At 44.6% G+C, this 10,471-nt stretch overlaps 1 pseudogene; it reads right to left on the bottom strand.

Annotated features, from left to right (window-relative positions):
* Nucleotides 1–532: 532 nt before the first annotated feature.
* On the bottom strand, nucleotides 533–9,928 carry LOC135566977 (myosin heavy chain, fast skeletal muscle-like; annotated as a pseudogene).
* Nucleotides 9,929–10,471: the final 543 nt, after the last annotated feature.

Below are 10,471 nucleotides of genomic sequence, written 5' to 3'. Positions count from 1 at the left end.
ACCATAGACATATAGACTAGTTAAACCCCATAAATAAATCAAAACCCCTAGACAATGCCAAACTACACAAATCACCCTCGTCACACCCTGACCTAACCAAATAATAGAAAACTAAAGATAACTAAGGTCAGGGCATGACACTTAGTCATATCTCAGTTTACTCACTTACTTATGGAGCTGCCTACTCCTGATGATTCCTTTTTTCAAATCATATGAGCAAAACATATTTAGATTTATCTGGGATGCTAATCCAGACAAAATAAAGCGTCCCTGTCTATATAATGAATATGAATTGGGTGGGTTGACATGATTAAATATAAAAAAGCACTAAGCCTCTCTCTAAATGCTTCACTTATACAACTGGTCTGCCTGCTCAAAACAAACCACAGTGGAGGAATAAAATAGCATAAATAGGAAATGATACCAGTTTCAAATATTGCACTACATATTGAAGTAACATTTTCTCAGTTCCCTGTACCAGCCTCACCATCCACACCGTTTATTTTAGTCTTTGCTATTGAGTGCAACTCACTTGGCCTCCTCCAGCTCCTCTGTGCGTTGGATGGCATCAGTTTCATACTTAGTCCTCCACTGAGCCACCTCACTGTTGGCCTTGGACATGCCGCGCTGCAGCTCTGCCTTGGCCTCCTGCTCCTCCTCAAACTGCTCTCTCAGGAGATCACAGTCATGGCGGGCAGACTGGACACCATGGGCCAGTGCGTTTAGCCTGAGAGAAAGAAAGACAAAGAGAGATTAGAGAGGGAGAGTAAAACAGATGACAGTAGAAGTCTCTGAGGGAGGTGTAGAAACAGTCTATGTGTAGATAAACTCTAAACTGGAAGGTAGTTTCCATTTAGGATGCCTTACCTTGACCTCCTCCTCAATCAGTCTCTTCAGCTCCTCCACCTGCTGGGTGAAGGCCTGTTTGCCTCTGGTCAGCTGAGACACCAGGGCTTCCTTCTCCTCCAGCTGGCGGCCAAACTCACCTGCAGGGAAAGAGGGACCTCTTGTTAATGAGTCATTCTTTCTAGATTGAAATTGTATTTTGAGGAATCGTAGTGCAGAAACTGTGTGGACTGAATTTACAGTCCCCGACACGCTGAAGTTGGAGACTTTTATCTCCCTCACCAACTTCAAACATCTGCTATCTGAGCAGCTAACCGATCCTTGCAGCTGTACATAGTCTATCGGTAAATAGCCCACCCATTTTTACCTACCTCATCCCCATACTGTTTTTATTTATTTACTTTTCTGCTCTTTTGCACACCAATATCTCTACCTGTACATGACCATCTGATCATTTATCACTCCAGTGTTAATCTGCAAAATTGTAATTATTCGCCTACCTCCTCATGCCTTTTGCACAATGTATATAGACTCCTTTTTTCCCTACTGTGTTATTGACTTGTTAATTGTTTACTCCATGTGTAACTCTGTGTTGTCTGTTTACACTGCTATGCTTTATCTTGGCCAGGTCGCAGTTGCAAATGAGAACTTGTTCTCAACTAGCCTACATGGTTAAATAAAGGTGAAATAAAAAATAAAAAAAACTACTGAGGTGAACTATATTGGTTTGTTGTTCATTGTTGATGGTACCATTTTCTGTAAGAGTCTGGCCCTCTGTCCGCTGATGTCGTTGACCTGGCGAGCATTCTCATCATTCTTAGTCTTGATCTCGCTCAGCTGGTCCTCAAGAGTACGGCACATCTTCTCCAGATTGCCCTGTTAGTGAAACATATGGGACTGTCAACTTCAGTTTATTGAATGGTAATTTAGCTGACCATCCTCAACACTGCTTGACCAAAACATCACTACTCACCTTAGCCTTGGCGACAGCCTCCATGTTGCTGGAGAGGTCATCAATCTCCATCTTGTACTCACTCTTCTCCTTCTCCAGCTTCTGTTTGACGTGTTGCAGGTTGTCAATCTGCTCCCCGAGCTCAGCCACACTGTCGGCCTGCTTCTTGCGCAGAGCGGCGGCTGTGGCCTCATGCTGCAGGGTGGACTCTTCAAGATCACGACGCAGCTTCTGGAACTCAGCCTCGCGCTTCTTGTTCATCTCAATCTGAGCAGCAGTGGCGCCTCCGGCCTCCTCCAGTCTCTCTCGCTGATCTCCTCAAGTTCCTGGAGAGATCGGCCCTCTGCTTCTCAACCTTGGCCCTGGCAGCACGCTCAGTCTCAATTTCCTCCTCCAGCTCCTCAATACGGGCCTAAAACAGGTGGTAAGAGCAGGGGAATGAACACTACAATACAGTTGAAACAATTGAACCTCACTACATAATAATAGCATGTACTGTATATTGTATGCTCTAGTCGGCTGGCCCTCGCTACATATTCGTCGCCAGACCCACTGGCTCCAGGTCATCTACAAGCCAATGCTAGGTAAAGCTCCGCCTTATCGCAGTTCACTGGTCACGATGGCAACACCCATCCGTAGCACGCGCTCCAGCAGGTTTATCTCACTGATCATCCTAAAGCCAACACCTCATTTGGCGCCTTTCGTTCCAGTTCTCTGCTGTCTGTGACTGGAACGAATTGCAAATCGCTGAAGTTGGAGACTTTTATCTCCTCACCAACTTCAAACATCTGCTATCTGAGCAGCTAACCGATCGCTGCAGCTGTACATAGTCTATTGGTAAATAGCCCACCCATTTTCACCTACCTCATCCCCATACTGTTTTTATTTATTTACTTTTCTGCTCTTTTGCACACCAATATCTCTACCTGTACATGACCATCTGATCATTTATCACTCCAGTGTTAATGTGCAAAATTTTAATTATTTGCCTACCTCCTCATGCCTTTTGCACACATTGTATATAGACTGCCCATTTTTTTTCTACTGTGTTATTGACTTGTTAATTGTTTACTCCATGTGTAACTCTGTGTTGTCTGTTCCCACTGCTATGCTTTATCTTGGCCAGGTCGCAGTTGCAAATGAGAACTTGTTCTCAACTAGCCTACCTGGTTAAATAAAGGTGAAATAAAATATATTTATCATAAATGTGTTTATACATAGCCAGTTACACCAGTTACACCAGCTAAACTAACATATTTACTATATTCATTAGACAGTTTCCATGCAGGAACCAAACTAACAAAGGTAAGAAGCAACATCTTTACACAGATTAGAAGCACCAGCAAGAAGCACCATCTTCCATCTTACTGAGCCATCAGAATCCACCAGGAAGAATGTGTGCTACCAGAAGAAATGTGTCAGTTATTTTCCTGTACTGGAGCTTAGATCCTGTCCTGTACCTGGAGTTCCTTGATCTTCTTCTGCAGCTGAGCTCCCAGAGACTGCTCATCCTCTATCTTGCTGAGGAGCTGGGTGGTCTCAAACTCCTTCCCTAACAAACACAAACACGTTTGTTTTGGTTAGACAGTGTAAAAGGGAGCCTACATTACCATTCACTTTGCGTTTAAGAATCACATACAAAAGACTATTTCATGATTACAAGGATGAGTCAAGAAGAATCATTATGTTGATCAAGATAGCAGGGAATACTGTAGTCAGAACCCTCAAGCTACAAGATATAAACAGACATGTGTTGGTCAAATCTAAACAACTGAAGATAAAATCATCTGGCATACTGTCATGGCCAGAATGTCAAACTCCACTCACGTCGTCCACTTGCTGTTCCAGCTTGGTCTTGGCCTTGGTCAGAGTGTTGACTTTGTCCTCCTCTGCCTGCAGGTCGTCCAGTGTCTGCTGGTGGGCCTCTTGGAGGGCTTTCTTCTCCTTGGTCAGCTTGGCAACACTCTCATCCATAGACGCCATCTCCTCTGTCAGGTTTAAACCTGAAACGGCCACAACAAAATTAGTTTTTGCTCACTTCACCATAAGTGGTTAAATGGATAATAGAAATGTGTCAACAAGTACTGTACTATAGATTCAACACTAGATGGCGCTGTACTCCATGCCAGTGGACTGAATGGAAATCATAAACGAGGGGGGAGCAGAACATGTAATGAATGTGGGGAGTCCACCACAACTGAAATTCCACTATTTTGTGTCTTAATTTTTACTGCACTCAAAAAAAGACGTGAATTACATTTCTGTTTTGAGTTGATTATTCTTTGGATTATTGTTTGGTTGGACTGTCTACAAGACCTTGTTTTCAGTGGCGTGCTTCTCCTTCTCCACTTTGGCCAAGGTGAGCTCCAGGTCATCAATGTCCTTCTTCAGCTCAGAGCACTCGTCCTCCAGCTTCCTCTTCTTGGCAGTCAATTCAGCATTCATCTCCTCCTCATCCTCCAGCCTCTCAGTCGTCTCTTTGAGTTTGGCCTCCAGCTGGATCTTGCTCTTGATGAGCCCCTCACACCTTTCCTCAGCATCGTTCAGATACTTTGAATCCTGGTTTCAGAACAAAATTTTAAAAAATGGTGTTTTCACTTTGTGTATCAAAATATAGACTTCATTTAGTCAAATAAGTCAGAGCAAATCAATTTAAATGTTTTAAATATAAATATATACCATGGGCATTTTCTTGAGTTAGCCACAAAGCGATTGTGTTAGTGTCTGTGTACTTGTGTGTCTAAATGTGCTCTGATGAGGGTTGTTGCTCACTCACAGATGCGACTTGAAGTGCCAGGTCATTCTTCTCCTGCACCATGGCCACCATCTTCTCCTCCAACTCCTTCTTCTTGGCCAGAGCCTTGGCCAGGTCCGACGTCATCTTCTCATAGTTCTCCTTCATGTTGGCCAGCTCCTTCTCAGTCTCAGCGCCCTGCAGCAGGGGCTTGATCTTGAAGTACAACTTCATCCATGGCCAGGTTTTCACATTCATGAATGAACGGATGTTGTACTGGATGGTGAAGACGGAATCTCTGGTCCACAGAAAGGATAGAGTGACATGGTGAGTGACATGGTGATTGACATGGTGAGTGACAATGGTGAGTGACATGGTGAGTGACATGGTGAGTGACATGGTGAGTTACATGGTGAGTGACATGGTGAGGGACATGGTGAGTGACATGGTGAGTTACATGGTGAGTGACAAGGTGAGTGACATGGTGAGGGACGTGGTGAGGGACGTGGTGAGTGACGTGGTGAGTGACAAGGTGAGTGACGTGGTGAGTGACAAGGTGAGTGACGTGGGTGAGTGACGTGGTGAGTGACGTGGTGAGGGACGTGGTGAGTGACAAGGTGAGTGACGTGGTGAGTGACGTGGTGAGTGACAAGGTGAGTGACAAGGTGAGTGACGTGGGTGAGTGACGTGGGTGAGTGACATGGTGAGTGACATGGTGAGTGACATGGTGAGTGACATGGTGAGTGACGTGGGTGAGTGACGTGGTGAGTGACGTGGTGAGGGACGTGGTGAGGGACGTGGTGAGTGACGTGGTGAGTGACAAGGTGAGTGACGTGGGTGAGTGACGTGGGTGAGTGACGTGGGTGAGTGACATGGTGAGTGACATGGTGAGTGACATGGTGAGTGACGTGGGTGAGTGACGTGGGTGAGTGACATGGTGAGTGACATGGTGAGTGACATGCTTAAAGATCTCCTCCAGTGTTTTTGTTTTTTACTTTTCCTGTGGAAAACAATATCCCAAGTATAAATACAGTAAAGTACACACACTAAAGGGTAAAATATTTTGAATGTTTTGAAGAAAATAGTATTTTTTTATACATGTGTGTGTGTGTGTATGTGTGTGCATGTGCGTGTGTGTATGCGTGTGCGCCGGTGCGCACTTGCTCGCGTGCGTGTGTATGTGTGTGTGTGCGTGCGTGTGCGTTTGCATGTGTGTGTGTGTGTGTGTGTGTGTGTGTGTGTGTTTTGTGTGTGTACCTCTGCTTGAAGTCAGCATAGATGATTCTACTGGGGAAGCCCTTCCTGCAGATCCTGATCCCCTCCAGAACACCATTACACCTGAGCTGGTGGATAACCAGGAAGTTCTCCATCAGACCTGGAAACACAAACCAAGTCTCTTTAAATACTCATAAACAGGTTAAAGACTGGTTTGTTGGTGTTGCTGATACTGTACTGACAAGATGTCATATTTAACTCAACATCTATTGTACCTGGAGTCTTTGACTCGTTGGGGATCAGGCAGCGTACAAAGTGAGGATGAGTGCTCCTCAAGTTGGTCATCAGCTTATGTAAGTTCTCTTGTAAGAGGGTTACAAACCATGTTCTCAGAAATCATTTCTGATAATCAGTACAGCTGAATATCCACATTTTAAAAGCTCACCCTGAACTGGGAGGACACAGTCTGCATGGAACCACCCTTCTTCTTGCCTCCTTTCTTGGTTGTATCTGTTATAATGGAGAAAAGTTCAATATAATTATAAACGAGAGGATCTCAGGTTATCTTCACACGCATCTTAATGCTGCCAATGAGATTGTGTAAAATAACACCTATTGTATGAGTACATTAACCCAGTAAATCACCCTGACAAATTGTGATACATTTAAAGCAGGAATCAGCAGTTGAACCAATAACAAAGCATCCTCCCTGCCCCTGTTTTGATAAAACACAGAGAGATGGTCTGGAGAAACATAACCACTCAAATGTATAGACATATCTATGTATTAAAGGACTGACCATTCATGATATCAAAATGATAGTATTAATAATGTTTTGAGGCTGTAAAGTGCATGTTTCCCTTTACTTTGCTTACAAGCATACGAGTAAAAGCTTATATTTCGGCTTCTGATGGGGTACAACGGCTGAACTAAGCCGATGTTCTTCAAGAAAGTTATGTTCTTCAAGAATGAATGGGTACATATCTTTTAAGTCCACAAATGGATGTAGCAACTGCAGACTGACTCTTTAAAGAATATGGGACTGATATGTAATTAGTTCTTCATGAAGTCTTTTGATGTTCTGCTAGTCTTACCCTCAGGTGGGGCAGCGACATACAGGGTCGCCATCAGTTTGACTGAAGACTTCCCGTACAGCTGAAGAACTGAGTCGTTCAGGGGGTCCTTGTTCTTCTCCAGCCAGCCAGTGATGTTGTAGTCCACAGTGCCGGCGTAGTGAACCAGGGAGAAGTGGGCCTCTGCCTTGCCTTTGGCTGGCTTGGGCTTCTCAAACGCTTTGGTTTTGCCAAGATGCTGGTCATACAGCTTGTCATACACTTGTCACAGTCCATTACTTGATACATCTTTCCCAAAGCCCTGACCCATATCTAGATGCCTTGTTGCCATGGATGTACTCATTGTAATAGTATTTATAATGGAGGAAGGAAACATTCCCCCTGAGAGAGAGAGAGAGAGAGAGAGAGAGAGAGAGAGAGAGAGAGAGAGAGAGAGAATATGAGATTAAATGATATGATGATATGCTCTCTGAATATATATGTGAATATATGTGAATTTAGGAAATCATTGAGAAACAATGAAAATCAACTCACAGGTCTCAATGTCAGCTTTAGCCAGTTTGCTACCTTGGAAGTGAATTCTAATGAATTTACCCTAAAGTAGAGCACGGGGGTTAGAAAGAGGTTAACTAAATACATCTAACATTTTACTTTGATAGACCCCTTTAAATGTTACAGTTTGTTGGACATCTATCATATTAATGGTGTGGACGATGATTTCCACAGACGGGGGATCAGTTATCCTGTACCTCTATCCTGTACCTCTATCCTGTACCTCTATCCTGTACCTCTATCTGTACCTCTATCCTGTACCTCTATCCTGTACCTCTATCCTGTACCTCTATCTGTACCTCTATCCTGTACCTCTATCCTGTACCTCTATCCTGTACCTCTATCTGTACCTCTATCCTGTACCTCTATCCTGTACCTCTATCCTGTACCTCTATCCTGTACCTCTATCTGTACCTCTATCCTGTACCTCTATCCTGTACCTCTATCCTGTACCTCTATCCTGTACCTCTATCCTGTACCTCTATCCTGTACCTCTATCCTGTACCTCTATCCTGTACCTCTATCTGTACCTCTATCCTGTACCTCTATCCTGTACCTCTATCTGTACCTCTATCCTGTACCTCTATCCTGTACCTCTATCTGTACCTCTATCCTGTACCTCTCTCCTGTACCTCTATCCTGTACCTCTATCCTGTACCTCTATCCTGTACCTCTATCCTGTACCTCTATCTGTACCTCTATCCTGTACCTCTATCCTGTACCTCTATCCTGTACCTCTATCCTGTACCTCTATCTGTACCTCTATCCTGTACTTCTATCCTGTACCTCTATCCTGTACCTCTATCTGTACCTCTATCCTGTACCTCTATCCTGTACCTCTATCTGTACCCCTATCCTGTACCTCTATCTGTACCTCTATCCTGTACCTCTATCCTGTACCTCTATCCTATACCTCTATCTGTACCTCTATCTGTACCTCTATCCTGTACCTCTATCCTGTACCTCTATCCTGTACCTCTATCCTGTACCTCTCTCCTGTACCTCTCTCCTGTACCTCTATCCTGTACCTCTATCCTGTACCTCTATCCTGTACCTCTATCTGTACCTCTATCCTGTACCTCTATCCTGTACCTCTATCCTGAACCTCTATCCTGTACCTCTATCCTGAACCTCTATCCTGTACCTCTATCCTGTACCTCTCTCATTAACAAATATCCCCACTCATCAACTCATTTCTATGCGTAGCCTAATCCATTCATAATGTCATGTATTTTCATCACACCCAAGTGTCCCAACATATTGCAGTAGAAACATTTTCTCAAGTGAGATTTTAGTAAACAACGTACGTAATCAGGACGGACTGGTTCTCCTGGTCTGCAACAAAACAACATATTGATTATCATACTCAAGCAACATTATGGGGACATTATTGAATTCATAGCATCATCATGGTTCCAGCTATATTAATGTTCAATAGGGTGACGTTCAGACAGAAATGTATTGTGTAGAACAGATATGACTGTCTGTCAGGTAGAATAGAGAATCACGTCAGCTCTATTCAATACATTTCTATCAGCAATGTTCAGAACATTTCACCTGAATACCTCCTGTTTGTTCAGTGTCCACCCAGCACATCAGTACAAGAAGCCCCATAGAGGGCAGCTGCTGGATGCACTAGTTGAGCAGATGCCCCTGTTATTAGACACAAGATATTTACTTGGCGTGTTTGTGGGTGGAGAGAACATCAACACCATGCAGACTAAGAGTTTATGACATTCAAAGTTATTTTAATGTGCAAAGATCTGGCATGATATTCGACCTGTGTTTTGGTATCCGAGGGACATAGTGCTGGTGTGGAATAAGAACCTGCACACCATGTGGATGGGGGCTGTCCAGAACAGGAGTTTCTGGCTTCTGAGACACTGTTAACTGCCAGATGTCATTAAACCGTTGAGTAAACTGTCATAATAAAACTGTCATTGTACATAGTTAACATATTTTGGCAGGACCTTGAGAGGACCAGACAATAACTCTTGATCCAAGACATTTTAATGGTGCCTTCAACGACTTAGGCTCGCAAAGTAGTTTAATCACCACAGACAGGAGTTTGCCTGAGACAAAACTGAGACACCCAAGAGGCTCTGGCACTTTTAACATGATTCAGTCCATTAAAATGTCACAGTCAAAATGTACATCTGGATATGACATGTCACATGCTGTGGCATGGATCCACAGAACAACCAAGCTGGATTCCTTCAGCTCTTATTCAGATCTCAATTATCTCACTGTCCATCTATTATGGTGGCCAACGCCAGCAATGTCAGGACCTCGTGGTCGACCAATAAGGTCAAAATAATGTGTTGTTCTGAACCGGAACTCTCTGTGATCCACATTACAGGTTATGAGGTCTTTTCAGCACGCAGTGTGAAGTCAATGGAGGGTTAAATGTAATTTAACCCCCCTGTCAGTGTAGTTTCCATGGTGACCCCCCCTGTCAGTGTAGTTCCCATGGTGACCCCCCCTGTCAGTGTAGTTCCCATGATGACCCCTGTCAGTGTAGTTCCCATGGTGACCCCCTGTCAGTGTAGTTCCCATGGTGACCCCCTGTCAGTGTAGTTCCCATGGTGACCCCCTGTCAGTGTAGTTCCCATGGTGACCCCCTGTCAGTGTAGTTCCCATGGTGACCCCTGTCAGTGTAGTTCCCATGGTGACCCCCCCTGTCAGTGTAGTTCCCATGGTGACCCCCCCTGTCAGTGTAGTTCCCATGGTGACCCCCCCTGTCAGTGTAGTTCCCATGGTGACCCCCCCTGTCAGTGTAGTTCCCATGGTGACCCCCCCTGTCAGTGTAGTTCCCATGGTGACCCCCCCTGTCAGTGTAGTTCCCATGGTGAACCCCCCTAGTCAGTGTAGTTCCCATGGTGACCCCCCCTGTCAGTGTAGTTCCCATGGTGACCCCCTGTCAGTGTAGTTTCCATGGTGACCCCCCCCCTGTCAGTGTAGTTCCCATGGTGACCCCCCCTGTCAGTGTAGTTCCCATGGTGACCCCCCCTGTCAGTGAACTTCTCCAGCCAATGGCCACGTTCTGAAACTGGGTGTCATAATGACATGCAGACTAAAGTTGTTTTGGAATGTTACCCG

This window comes from Oncorhynchus nerka, unplaced genomic scaffold (genome assembly GCF_034236695.1).
Source record: "Oncorhynchus nerka isolate Pitt River unplaced genomic scaffold, Oner_Uvic_2.0 unplaced_scaffold_2811, whole genome shotgun sequence".
Taxonomy (NCBI): Eukaryota; Metazoa; Chordata; class Actinopteri; order Salmoniformes; family Salmonidae; genus Oncorhynchus; species Oncorhynchus nerka.
This window is presented reverse-complemented; position numbering and strand designations above follow the sequence as displayed.